This window comes from Elephas maximus, chromosome 27 (assembly GCF_024166365.1).
Source record: "Elephas maximus indicus isolate mEleMax1 chromosome 27, mEleMax1 primary haplotype, whole genome shotgun sequence".
Classification (NCBI taxonomy): domain Eukaryota; kingdom Metazoa; phylum Chordata; class Mammalia; order Proboscidea; family Elephantidae; genus Elephas; species Elephas maximus.
The window spans coordinates 28,647,347-28,662,634 of NC_064845.1; the positions used below are offsets into that span (position 1 = coordinate 28,647,347).

General features: G+C 42.9%; 1 pseudogene; it reads left to right on the forward strand.

The window, feature by feature from the left end:
• Positions 1 to 4,698: 4,698 nt before the first annotated feature.
• Positions 4,699 to 5,827, forward strand: LOC126068326 (cellular tumor antigen p53-like; annotated as a pseudogene).
• The last annotated feature ends 9,461 nt before the right edge of the window (positions 5,828 to 15,288 follow it).

A 15,288-nucleotide genomic window follows, 5' to 3' on the forward strand; every position in this document is an offset into this window, starting at 1 on the left:
CCAGAGACAAAAGGAATGAATGAATGCATTAGGCCAAAAGACCTATGACTTCAAGTACTAAGTCACCGCTCGAATGTATTTGTTACAGTTGGCTAAGCACTTAAGAAATAGACCCAAACACATATAATGGCTCAAGCTCAATAAAAGTTTACTTGTGGCTCCTGTACAGATACTGGACAGGTGAAAGATCCGTCACTGCAGTGGGCCTCCTCAATGCAGTCATCCAGGGACCCACGCTGACAACAGCCTTGTCATCTCTAAAACATTTCTAAGGTTGCTCTGGGGTGAGGCGGGGCCAAGATCGCAGAGTATTCAGATGTTTCCGGAGGTCCCCCTTACACCAAAGACCTGAGAAAACAAGTGAAATGGTTACATATATGACAAAGTAGGATCCCTGAACATCAAGGACAAAGTTCGGAAATCAGACTGAGCGGCAGGGCAAGGGAGAGATGGTTCGGAAGCAGCAAGGAGTTGCTGGACAGGATTCGACAGGAACCAGTTCCCCTCAGGCACAATCCCCTGGAGCAACCGCAGCAGGGCTGGAGGTAGTGTTAGGGACCTGGTTTCCTCAGGAAGAGACAGCCAGCTGCACAGTCCACTCACGTCTCACAAACCAGAGAAGAACGGCACTCTTGGCAAAAGCTAAGTACTTGCATTTATTTTACCACGCCCCCAGCCCCCAAGACGGTTTCAGTGGCTGTCAATTTCCTGGGCCTGAGATAGGTTCTGCTGCGTGCCCTGAGCCATCCTCCTGGCCTTGGAATAAAAAATAATCTGCCAGATCCACTAAGCTGGGGAGCTCAGGACAGAAGCGGCTCCTGTCCAAGCACAAACGGTCCGTGGACTTTGAATACCTTTAACCCCTGCATGGACCTGTGTGGGCCCATTTCAGGATATTAGGCCCTTCTTGGTAGACTGTGACGGTATATCTGCATGAGATCTGACTTCAACTGTCTCAGCTGTACGGTGGAGAGGTGGGTTTTTGATGTTTAACACCAATTTGCCTATTAAACAGGGTCCTGACCTACCCACATCAGGGGCCTGAGGACTGGTGGCTCCACCCACGTCACCTAGCCACCCAAGACAGGGGTCTAAGGATAAGCGGTGCCTACCAGTTGTTACAACCAAAAGCATTAGGTGCCCGTGATCCAGCTGTAGGACCCACCCACCTGTGCATTCCAGGGAACAGGCATACGCTTTCCTCATAGACACTCAGGGGATGGTTGGCAGGCCCTTACGCTGTTCAGAGCATTAACCCCTGCAACACACAGACACCTGTGCCTACACCAGTCTCCCCTGCCCCCTGAAAACCAAGGTTGCTCTGGGGAGTTCTCTCTTTTCAAGCCAGCTAGGAGTGGAAACCACAATGGAGGAGCTACATGGGAGTTATCTTTTTGAGTTTGTGTCTTTTCCCTAGAAAGGGATCACAGTACTTCCTACTTTCACTCACATTATGCTGGCTAGAACTCAGTCACCAGTTGGCTAGAACTAACCACACAGACTGCTGCCAGGAGTCTCTGTTGTACAAGGCTGACTCCGCCCAACCAAGAAGACAGCATTAGGTTTGTTGTTGTTGTTGTTAGGTGCTGTCGAGTAATTCTGACTCCTAAAGACCCTGTGTACAACAGAATGAAACACTGCCTGGTCCTGTGCCATCTTCACAATTGTTGCTATGTTTGAGCCCATTGTTTCAGTCACTGTGTCAATCCATCTCACTGAAGGCTTTCCTCCTTTTTGGTGACCCTCTGTTTTTCCAAACATGATGTTCTACTTCTGCAGCTAGACCCTCCTGATCACATGTCCAAAGCATGTGAGCTGAAGTTTTGCTATCCCCACTTCTAATGAGCATTCTGGCCGCATTAGGTTTACAGCAAGAAATTTTGGAGAAGACACAAGCACAGTAACCTTGACTTAGTTAACAACTCTGAGTCTTGATTTCCTCATCTGTAAAATACCCTGCCTTCCTCTGAGGGTCACTGTTGTTACTGTTGTTAGGTGCTGGTGAATTGGTTCCAACTCATTGCGACGGCATTAATAAAAAAAAAAAAACTGGTTCCAACTCATTGCGACGGCATTAGGAGACTCAAAATGAGACAAAGCAGCAGTTCTCAGACTCCTTGTGCGTGCACATCACCTGAGCATCTTGGTAAAATGTAGATTCTAACTCAAGAGGACAGGGCGAGGTCTGAGATTGTGCTTTTCTGGGAAGTTCCCAGGTGATGTCAATGCTGCTGGCCTCAGAGGAACAGAAAAGAGAGTAAAAAGAGATAGTTAGAGAATAGTTTTGTAAACCACAAAGTGATCTGTAGAAATAAAGTATTATTTTCCTGGTCCTGACTTTAATTGATTATAAATGAATTCCCAACTAGCCAGCAGTTTTAGGATGTGTTTAGTATGAGCATCAGATAGAATCTGACAGTCACAGGGTTTGGAGAACAGGAAGAATTTAAGGAGTTACTACCTACTACCACCCCCCTTATTTTGAAAACAAGGAAACAAATTCTGAGAAATCACTGATGCCCCCCCAAAATCTCTCAATAACTTAGTAGTGTGATAGGATTAGAGAGCAAACATTTGACTTTTTTTTTTCTGTCATTAAATAAACTCAATGATAGCCTTCTAAAGAAAAGGAATTTTTACTCTTCACTAAAGCTAGAACAAGTATGATTCTGGCCCATACCCAAAAAGGTCCCAGAAGGTGAAATTCACCAAGAAAGGCCACCGGGGTACTAAATACAGGCAAGCTGTCACAGGGTACGCAACAGGGATTTTTCAGGCATATGATCTTCAAAATACAGTGAGCCCTAACAAAGCTATGTCCCCCATATCCAAAATGTCATTTAAACACAAATTACCTTCCTTTCACTTTCTGGCAAAAACAAGAGTTTTGTTTCCAATGTGTACTAATTCTGAGTCATTCCTATTTGGGGATAACCACAAAAAGAGAGAATTTGGGGTAGCAAATAGAAAACGGAAACCAATGAATTCGCAGAAGAGGAACACAGGTTTTGGTGGCGAACCCTGAAGACAAAAGAATGTAAAGTTTTTTTTTATCCTGGCATGTAAATTATTTTGCATCTCTGAGATGATGGTGGGTTCTAGGAGCTTACAGAAGAACATGAGATGTAGGATCACTGATGTGAAAGACAGGAGTCAAAAACTCCCAAGTGATAAATCAGAAAGGCACAGAGTATCTGGAAACCAAATCGGAGAGGAAAAGAGGGGAGCCACTTAGCACGCATGTCATCTCCAACAAAGCAAAGGGAATTTGAAAGTGTCTTGGCGAAATTAGGAAGGAGTACTTATTGAGCAAGGAATGGTAAATGGAAATGAACACTTACATAAAAAATTTCTTTTACGTACTCGTTATTAATTTAAGATGAGCTACTATCAGCATCTTCATTTAATGAGCAATTTTAAGTATTTTTAATAAAGATTAAACTACTACTTGAAACTTCCATATTCCACCTCACAGCTCTCTTCCACCTTAAGGCTTTTAACTCCTCAATCAAGAATTCTCCCATCCTGGGGATTTTCCAGAATCTTCTGTAGACTACAGCGTTATTAGTATTCTTTGTAGCATGGGCTTCTTTGACAGCCTGTTGAAGCCAAGAACTCCATCCTCAGAATAAGGTTAATATTATTATTAAAAAGGAAGCCATGTCGAGAAATTAGAACCCTGTGCATTGCTGGTGGGATTGTAAAATGGCAGTCACTGTGGAAAACTGTTTAGCAATTTCTCAAAACGTTGAACACAGAAGTACCATATGACCCAGCAATTCCACTCCCAGGTATATACCTAAAATATCTGAAAGTAGGCACTCAAACAGATACTTCTACACAAATTTTCATGGCAGCATTATTCACAACAGCCAAAATGTAGAAACTACCCAAGAGTCCATCAACAGATGATAAACAAAACATGGAATATGCACACAATGGCCTATTATTCAGCCACTAGGAAAAATGAAGTTCAGATACGTGCTACCACATGGATGAACCCTGAAAACATTAGCCCTTTGGGAGTTCGTGAACCTCAGTTTAAGAACAAGTGATTGGGGAAGGACTCTTCTAGGATGGTGAAGGTTTTTTTCTTACAGGAAATGGTGTGCAGCAAAGTTTTTAAAAACCCGAAGATGCACAGTAAAAAATCCTGCTCAGGATCAGTCAGGGAAGAAAAGAATGAGCTGCAAAGAGAAGCCTAACCTTGACTTTCTCCCAAAACTCAACACTATTCATGCCATGCCTTCAAAATCCTATATTAAGGAATTCCCAAGAGATCTCTTTGGCCCCAGCCTCTATGTCCTGATGGCAGGTGAAGGGAGGCAGCACTGAGAAATGGAAGACCCAGATGAGATCCAAGCTTCAGTCTCAGACCCCTTGTTTTCTGCCACTAACTAGCTCTGTTAGCTTAGTCAGGTCACCTAGTTTCTGAATTGAAACTTCCTGTCTATAAAATGAAAAGTTTGAATTAAACCATCTCTGGGATTCCTTCTAGCTATGACTTTGTGATTCTAAGATAATGCATAACTATCTGGGAAGTAATGTTAATGTGTCAAAAGCGCAAAGCCACCACATGGGGCACAGCTAGCTGCTGGGCTCTGAGGGCACCTGCTTTCTGGGCGTGGAGTGTCCTTCCCAGGACTGTTATACACTTCCCTGAGGTTCCATGGACAGACTAACTTCCCTGGAGCTGCAATGGAGGAGCCCAAGTCAGATCTCAGTACTGAGCTCCCTCTGAGTCAAGAGACTTTTTCATACTTGGGGAAACTCCTTCCTGAGAAGCTGGTTCTGTCCCTCTCACTGTCCCCAGCAGCGGAGGCAGTAGACGATCTGCTGCTCCCAGGAGATGCTGCAGACTGCCTAGAAAGCCAAGCTGGGGCTCAAGGAATATCAGCAGCCCCTGCACCAGCCACACTTACACCAGCCACCTCCTGGACACTCTCATCCTCTGTCCCTTCCCAGAAGACCTACTGCAGCAACTGTGGTTTCCGTCTTGGCTTCCTGCATTCTGGGACATCCAAGTCTGTCACCTGCATGTACTCCCCTGGCCTTAACAAGCTGTTTTGCCAGCTGGCAAAGACCTGTCCAGTGCAGCCGTAGCTCAGCTCACCACCCCACCCCAGCACCTGTGTTCACACCATGGCCATCTACCAGACGTCAGCATATGACAGAGGTCGTGCAGCACTGCCCCCACCTTGAGTGCTGCTCCGACTATAGCGATGGCCTGGCCGCTCCTCAGCATCTTATCCAGGTGGGAGGAATCCTGCGTGCTGATATTTGTAGGACACCATCACTCTTCGACATAGTGTGGGGTACCCTATGAGCTACCTCAGGTCGGTTCTGACTACCACCATCCACTTCAACTTCATGTGTAGCAGCTCCTGCGTGGGGGCGGGAAACCCATCCTCACCATCATCACACTGGAAGACTCCGATGGTAATCTGCTAGGACACAACAGTTTCGAGGTGCATATTTGTACTGTTCTGGGAGAGACAGACGTACAGAGGAAGAAAATTTCCACAACAAGTGGGAGCCACCCTCTGAGAGGATCACTAAGTAAGCACTGCACACCAGCACCAGCTCCTCTACCAAGCCAAAGAAGAAGCCAGTGGATGAAAAATATTTCACCCTTAAGATCCGTGGGCATGAATGCTTCAAGATGTTCCTAGAGTTGAATGAGGCATTGGAGCTGAAGGATGCCCAGGCTGGGAAGCAGCCAGAGGGGAGCAGGGCTCAATGCAGCCTTCCAAACTCTAAGAAAAGGGAATCTACCACCCACTGTAAAAAACTAATGTTCAAGAGAGAGGGGCCTGACTCAGACTGACGTCCTTCACTTCCTGTCCCCCATTTACACACCCTGCCCCTGCCCTCCTTTCCTACCATTTTGAAATTCACATGCTTGAACCCCTACTTGATACAGGTGTGTCTCGAAAACACTCAAGAACTCTTCACTTACCTTGGCATGGGCCTCCACTAAAGAAGCTGGCCTACACTGGTGTTCTGGGGGGGCATGAGGGAGCTGGGACAATCCAGCTTAGATTGTAAGGTTTTTACTATAAGGAATACTTGGAAGAGATAGGATGGCGTTCCTGCACGTAAGAATTAGATTTTAAGAGCAGTCATAGAACTTACCATACCTGGGTTGGAAGCCTAGACCAGTAACAGACTAGCCAGGGGAACTATCTCAAGGTGTTTCATTTCTCCTGACAGCAATGTGTATGTCTATAAAATGCTGATACCTACCACCTACCTCGTGGGGTTTGCTGTGAGGTTAATGAAATGATATATGTATGACTCAAAGATCCTGTAGGGCTGGAAGTCACCAGGCTGCCTGGCCTTAAAACCTTCTTAGATTACATGGCATCTGGGACTTGGCCTCTGGGGAGTGCTGGTCCCCTGTCCCTGTCGGTTGATGGATTGACTGGGCAGCTGGTTAAGGGGAAGGAATTTCCTAGTTCCTTTTCTGCTGGCCTAGCCACGTCCTGTCTAGCCTCTAGGTAAACCTCAGCACCTAAAAGGAAACCTCACCCCATCCCACTCCCTGAAGGATTCCAGCTTTTACATGGAATCCGTACCTACCACCACGTCTAACTGCAACCAGACACTCAGAGCCTCATTTATTTTGCACTTTGGAAAGCACATTTGCATTCTTTGCCTACATCCCTTCTCCCCTCCCCTTTTTATATCCCATTTTTATATCTGTTTCTTATTTTACAATAAAACTTTGCTAATAAAAAAATATTAATGAGACTTTAAATTTCTTCTCACACTATGTCATGGATTGAATTATGTCCCCCAAAAATGTGTGTAACAGGAGGCGGAGCCAAGATGGCAGAATATACAGACACTTCCGGAGAGCCCTCTTTAAAACAAAGACCCGAAAAAACAAGAGAAACAAGTATATTTATGACAAGCTAGGAGACCTGAGCATCAAACACAACGTTAGAAAATGAACTGAGGGGCAGGCGGAGGAAGAGATGGTTCAGAAGTGGAGAGGAGTTACCAGACCTGAATCGTGGGGAGCCCTCAGGTACCATTCCCAGAGTGGCGGCAGCGGGCTTGCACTAGCGTTCAGACACAGTTTCCTCAGGGAGAAGCAGCCAGCCACACAGCCTACTCACACCTCCAGAACCAGAGAAGAACGGAGTTCTTGGCGAAAGCTAAGTACTTGCATATATTGTACCAAGGCCCCCCGCACCCCACCCCCGCCAGCTAGCTTCAGCGGCTGAATTCCCTGGGCCTTAGATTGGCACTGTTGAGCACCTATAGCCATCTTCCCAACCTTGGAGAAGGAAAAAATTTGTAACTGGGGGAAAAGATAATTTGCCAGCTCTACTAATGGGCAGAGCTCAGGACATAAGTGGTTCCTGGCCAGGAATAAATGCTCTGTGGAACTCTGAGCACCTTTCCCTTCTGCATGGACCTGTGTAGGCCTATTTCAGGAGAATAGGCCCTTGTTGCCAGACTCCAACCGTTTCAGCTGTGCGCTGGAGAGGTGGGTGTTTGTTGTTTGACATTGCTTTGCCTATTAAACAGGGCCCTCACCTACCCATATCTGGGGCCTAAAGACTGGTAACCACACTCAGGTCACCCAGCCATCTGTGACAGTTGTCCAAGGATAACTGGTGCCTCCCAGTCCTTACAACTAAAAACACTGGGTGCCCATGGTCCGTCTGAAGAACCCACCCACCTGCACGCACTAGGGAACGGGGACGCGCTTTCCTCAGAGACACTCGTGGGTCGGTTCTCAGCCCCCTACCCTGTTCAGACCGTGATCCCCTGCTGCAATCAGATACTGGTACATACACCAGTCACCCTGGCCCTCTAAGACTGTAGGACAGAGCCGTACCACACACTTGATGATCAGCTAAGACACCTTAGCTGAATTCATTCAAGAAAAGTCAGGGGACTCCTAGACTGATATACCTGATAACGGCTCTAGCCATCTGGGAAAGGACATCAGAGCTCCAAAGCTGAAAATAATCCAGCCAGCTCACTCAAGCAACCCATTTGAGCATATCAAAACAAAACAAAACAAGAAGCTACGACACAGTAAGCAAGTATAAATTAATACAATAACTTACTGATGGCTGAGAGACAACAGTCAATATCAAATCACATAAAGAAACAGACTATGATCACCTCAGCAAGCTCTCGAAACAAAGAATCTAGGAATCTCCTAGATGAAAGTGCATTGCTGGAATTACCAGAGGCAGAATCCAAAAGATTAATATACAGAACCATTCAAGACATCCGGAAGGAAATGAGGCAATATGCAGAACAAGCCAAGGAACACACAAATAAAGCAATTGAAGAAATTAAAAAGATTATTCAGGAACATAATGAAAAATTTAAAAAGCTGGAAAACTTCATAGACAGCAATCAGAAATTCAGAAGATTAACAATAAAATTACAGAAGGAGACAACTCAATAGAAAGTCAGAGGAGCAGAATTGAACAAGTACAAGCCAGATTTCTGAACTTGAAGATAAATCACTTGGCACTAATATACTTGAAGAAAAATCAGATAAAAGAATTAAAACAAATGTAGAAACCTTAAGAATCATGTGGGACTCTATCAAGAGAAAAAAACCTACGAGTGATTGGAGTACCAGAACAGGGAAGGATAATGGAAAATACAGAGGAAATTTTAAGATTTGTTGGCAGAAAATTTCCCTGATATTGTGAAAGATGAGTATACCTAACCATGATGCTCATCTAACTCCACATAAAGTAGATGTTAAAAGAAAGTCACCAAGACATATTATAATCAAACTTGCCAAAACCAAAGATAAAGACAAAATTTTTAGAGCAGTGAGGAATAAACAAAAAGTCACCTACAAAGGAGTGCCAATAAGAATAAGCTCAGACTTTTATTTTTTTTACTAGGCAGAAACCATGCAGGCAAGAAGGTGATGAGATGACTTATTTAAAAAACGGAAGGAAAAAAATCCCCAGCCAAGAATCCTATATCCTGCAAAACTGTCTCTCAAATATGAAGGTGAAATTAGGACATTTCCAGATAAACAGAAGTTTAGGGAATTCGTAAAAACCAAACCAAAACTACAAGAAATACCAAAGGGAGTTCTTTGGTTAGAAAAACAATAATATCAGGTATCAACCCAAGACTGGAACACTGGGCAGAGCAACCAGAAGTCAACCCAGACAGGGAAATTAAAAAAAACAGAGATTAAAAAAAAAAAAGGGCTCAAAACAGGGTAACAGTCATGTTATTATACAGAAGAAGACAACATTTAAATAATAAAGAGGGACTAAGAAACGTAATAACAGATCTTCAATTGGGAGAGGAAGATAAGGTGATACAAAAAAATAAAAGCTTTAAATTTAGAAAAATAGGAGTAAATAACAAGGTAACCACAAAGCAGAGAAACTATCCTGCTCATCAAAATAAATACAAGAAAAAAAGAGACTTAGCAAAAACAAAACTAACAAGAGCAAATACGAGAAAAGAACAATATATAATCCACTCAGCACATAAAATTAAGTGGGAAAAAGAAACTGTCAACAACACACAAAAAAAAAGACATCAAAATGATAACACTAAATTCATACCTATCCATAATTACCCTGAATGGAAATGGACTAAATGCACCAATAAAGAGATAAAGAGTAGCAGAATGGATTAAAAAACAAGATCTGTCTATATGCTGCCTACAAGAGACACACCAGAGATTTGGACACACAAACTAAACCTCATGGGATGGAAAAAATGTATCAAGCAAACAATAATCATAAAAAGAGCTGGAGTGGCAATATTAATTTCCCACAAAATTGACTTTACAGTTACATCCATCATGAACGATAAGTAAGGACACTATATAATGATTAAAGGCATAATATGCCAAGAAGATATAACCATATTAAATTTTTATGCACCCAATGACAGGGCTGCAAGATACATAAAACAAACTATCAGCATTGAAAACTGAGATAGACACCTCCACAATTATACTAGGAGACTTCAACACTTCACTTTCGGTGCAGGACAGGACATCCAGAAAGAAGCTCAATAAAGACACCCAAGCCACTGCCGTCAAGTCGACTCCAGAATAAAGACACAGAAGATCTAAATGCCTCAATCAACAACTTGACCTTGTAGACATACACAGAATATTCCACCCAATAGCAGCCAAGTAAACTTTCCTTTCTAGTGCACATGGAACATTCTCTAGAATAGGCCACATATTAGGTCATAAAGCAAGCCTTAGCAGAATCCAAAACATTGAAATATTACAAAGCATTTTCTCTGACCATAAGGCCATAAAAGTGGAAATCAGTAAAAGAAAAAGCAGGGAAAAGAAATCAAACACTTGGAAACTGAACAATACCCTACTCAAAAAAGACCGGATTACAGAAGACATTAAGGATGGAATAAAGAAATTCATGGACTCCAATGAGAATGAAAACACTTCCTATCAGAACCTTTGGGACACAGCAAAAGCAGCGCTCAGGGGTCAATTTATATCAATAAATTCACACAAAGAAAAAGAAGAAAGGGTCAAAATCAAAGAATTTTACCTACAACTTGAACAAATAGAAAGAGAGCAACAAAAGAAACCCACAGGCACCAGAAGAAAACAACTAATAAAAATTAGAGCAGAACTAAATGAAATAGAAAACAGAAAAACAATTGAAAGAATTAACAAGACTAAAAGACGGATCTTTGAAAAAAGAAACAAAATTGATAAACCCTTGGCCAAACTGACAAAAGAAAAACAGGAGAGGAGGCAAAAAACCCGAATAAGAATTGAGATGAGCGATATTACAACAGATCCAACTGATATTAAAAGAATGATATCAGATTACTACAAAAAAACGTACTCTAAGAAATTTGAAAACCTAAAAAAAAAATGGATGATTTCCTAGAAACACACTGCCTACCTGAACTCACACAAACAGAGGTAGAATTATAACAAAAGAAGAGATTGAAAAGGTAATCAAAAAACTCCCAACAAAAAAAAAGCCCTGACCAAGACACCTTCACCGCGGAGTTCTACCAAACTTTCAGAGAAGAGTTAAGACCACTACTACTAAAGGTATTTCAGAGCATAGAAAAGGAAGGAATACTCTAAAACTCATTCTATGAAGCCAGCATATCCCTGATACCAAAACCAGCTAAAGACACCACAAAAAAAGAAAATTATACACCTCTATCCCTCATGAACTTAGATGCAAATCCTCAACAAAATTCTAGCCAAGAGAATTCAACAACATATCAAAAAAATAATTCACCATGACCAACCGGGATTCATACCAGGTATGCACGGATGGTTCAACATTAGAAAAACAATGTAATCCATCACATAAATAAAACAAAAGACAAAAATCACATGATTTTATCATTTGATGCAGAAAAGACACTTGACAAAGTTCAACACCCATTCATGATAAAAGCTCCCAGCAAAATAGAAATAGAAGGAAAATTTCTCAATATAAAAAAGAGCCTTTATACAAAGCCAACAGCCAACATCATCCTAAATGGAGAGATTCTGAAAGCATTCCCCTTGCAGTTGTGAAGCAGACAAGGATGACCTTCATCACCACCACTCTTGTTCAACACTGTGCTGGAGGTCCTAGCCAGTGCAATTAGGCTAGACAAAGAAATAAAGGTCATCCAGATTGGCAAGGAAGAAGTAAAATTCTGTCTATTGGCAGATGACATGAACTTATACACAGAAAACCCTAAGGAATCCTCAAGAAAACTACTGAAACTAACGGAAGAGTTCAGCAGAGGATCAGGACACAAGATAAACATACAAAAATCCATTCGATTCCTCCACACCAACAAAAAAAACACACTGAAGAGGAAATCACAGAATCAATACCATTTACAGTAGCCCCCAAGAAGATAAAATACTTAGGAATGAATCTTACCAGAGATGTAAAAGACTTATACAAAAAAAAACTACACTACACTTCTTCAGGAAACCAAAACAGACCCACATAAGTGCAAAAACATACCTTGCTCATGGATAGAAAGACTTAACATTATAAAAATGTCTATTCTACCAAAAGCGATCTATACATTAAATGCAATTCTGATTCAAATCCCAACGACATTCTTTAATGAGATGGAGAAATAAATCACCACTTTCATATGGAAGGGAAAGAGGCCATGGATAAGTACAGCATTATTGAAAAAGAAGAACAAAGTGGGAGGCCTTACTATACCTGATTTTAGAACCTATTATACCACCACATTACTCAAAACAGCCTGGTACTGGTACAACAACAGATACATAGACCAATGGAACAGAATTGAGAATCTAGACATAAATCCATCCACATATGAGCAGTTGATATTTGACAAAGGTCCCAGAACAGTTAAATGGGGAAAAGACAGTCTTTTTAACAAATGGTGCTGGCATAACTAGATATCCATCTGCAAAAAAATGAAACAAGACCCATACCTCACACCACGCACAAAAACGAGCGCAAAATGGATCAAGGACCTAAATATAAAATGTAAAATGATAAAGATCATGGAAGAAAAAATAGGGACAACGTTAGGAGCCCTAATACATGGCATAAACACTACACAAAACATTACTAAAAATGCAGAAGAAAAACTAGAAAACCGGGAGCTCCTAAAAATCAAACACCCTTGCTCATCCAAATGCTTCACCAGAAGAGTAAAAAGACTACCTACAGACTGGGAAAAAGTTTTTAGCTATGACATTTCCAATCAGCGTCTGATCTCTAAAATCTACATGATACTGTGAAAACTCAAGCACAAAAAGACAAATAACCCAATTAAAAAATGGACAAAAGGTATGAATAGACACATCACTAAAGAAGACATTCAGGTAGCTAACAGATACATGAGGAAATGTTCACGATCATTAGCATTAGAGAAATGCAGATCAAAACTACAATGAGGGAGGGGGCCAAGATGGCTGACTAGGTACACGCTACCTCAGATCCCCTTGCAACAAAGACTCGGAAAAACAAGTGAATCGATCACATACATGACAATCTACGAACCCTGACCAACAAACAAAGATTTAAAGAGTTGACCTGAGTGACAGAGACCCAGAACGAACACCTACGGGGAAGCAGCAACTGTTCTCGGAGCCTGGAGCCAGCGTCCCAGCCGAGGAACCTTGGCGTGGGGTTTTTGACCGCGTGCACGGGAGCTGAGCACTGCATCCTGTGACGGCGCAAACACGGGGCACAGCCCTACCCCTCTGAACTGACCTCGGGAGGGGGCCCAGCCAGTCTACGTGGGCAGCGCGGCGACACAGCTGGCAGGAGGAGAAGTCGCCAGGAGGCAGTGACTGGTATTGGAGCTGGGAGTGCAGCGTCCCAGCCGGGGAACCTTGGCGCCGGGCTTTGGACTGGGCACAGGGGAGCTGAGCTCGACATCCTGTGACGGTCCGCGCGGACGGCGCGGCGATGCGGCTGGTGCGAGGAGAAGTCACCAGGAGGCAGCGACTGTTTTTGGAGCCAGGAGTGCAGCATCCCAGCTGGGGAACCTTGACGCTGGGCTTTGGACTGACAGCAGAGGAACTGACCCTGGCTTTTGAGACAGCACAAGCAGGGGCCGCGGGCCTGACCCTTGGGAGCAATTTCTACCCAGCCAGTGCGCACAGGCGATGCGCCCCTCAGGAATCTCAGATAAAATAGCCATCCCAAGCAAGATAAGTAACTTTGTCTATATTACGGGGTGCTACTCTCTCCTGTTTTTCTAAACCCTCCCCTCCCCTTCCCAGGCAACTTCATTAACAATGGAATTTCCTGAGTCAGAGGGAGAACTGCTCAGCAGTTTTTCTTTTCCTTTTATTGGTCTTTTCCTAACCCATTCTTCTGGCCTGAGAGAAGCAACCACAAAAAACCCAGGGACCAAAGATCCTTCCCTAATTGGACTAAAAACACAGAACCAGCTCCAGCCAAGCATATGTAATCCACAGTCTGGGGCTTTCATCCCTACAGGGAAAAAGGTGGCTATTACAATGCAAAGGCATTTCTGATAGGGATCTGACTGCATTTGTTTTAGCGGATTTACTGGAAAGACAAGTTTCCCAGGTCTGATACCTCTGCGCATTCAACAGAGCCCTCACTGACCCACAACAGGGAACTGAGGGCTGAAGATTCCCCCAGACCACCTAGCCTCCTGCCTTAGGGGTCTAAGGAGGGTGACACCTACAAATCTGTAGAGGTACTTGCATTGGGGGCCTAAGGTACAGCTGCAGAGCCCACCCACCAAGGTGCTTTAAGAATAGAGACACGCCTACCTCACTGGCACTTGGGGGAAGCCTGTCAGCATCCTGCCCCCCCCCGGAGTATGAACCCCAGCTGCTACTAGATTCTGGTGCACACAACTATCACCACTACTTCTCAAGGTGAATAGGTGACAGTGTGCATCACACGCTTGATGACCCAAAATCAGATTCTACTCAAGAATGGTGAATGGACTCAGGCATGTATATCTGGTAACAGCCCAAACCAGCTGGTAATAGGTCATAAGTAAGTCAAGGGCTACAACAATCAAGACAGCACAATCTAGTAGCCCATCCACGTATATTGAAAGAAAACAAAACAAGATAAAACTCAGTGAGCAAATACAGAATTAATCACTACAATATCTTAGTGATGGCTTGGAGACAGCAGTTGATATCAAACCACATAAAGAAGCAGACCACGACTGCTTCTACAACCCTCCAAACTAAAGAATCAAAATCTTTCCCAAATGAAGATACAATCCTGGAATTATCAGATACAGAATATAAAAAACTAATTTACAGAATGCTTCAAGACATCAGAAATGAAATAAGGCAAACTGCAGAAAAAGCCAAGGAACACACGGATAAAACTGTTGAAGAACTCAAAAAGATTATTCAAGAACATAGTGGAAAAATTAATAAGTTGCAAGAATCCATAGAGAGACAGCATTCAGAAATCCAAAAGATTAAGAATAAAATTACAGAATTAGACAACGCAATAGGAAGTCAGAGGAGCAGACTCGAGCAATTAGAACGCAGAGTGGGAAATCTGGAGGACCAGGGAATTAACACCAATATAGCTGAAAAAAAATCAGAAAAAAGAATTAAAAAAAAAATGAAGAAACCCTAAGAATCATGTGGGACTCTATCAAGAAGGATAACTTGCGTGTGATTGGAGTCCCAGAACAGGGAGGGACAACAGAAAACACAGAGAGAATAGTTGAAGATCTGCTGACAGAAAACTTCCCTGACATCATGAAAGACGAAAGGATATCTATCTAAGATGCTCATCGAACCCCATTTAAGATTGATCCCAAAAGAAA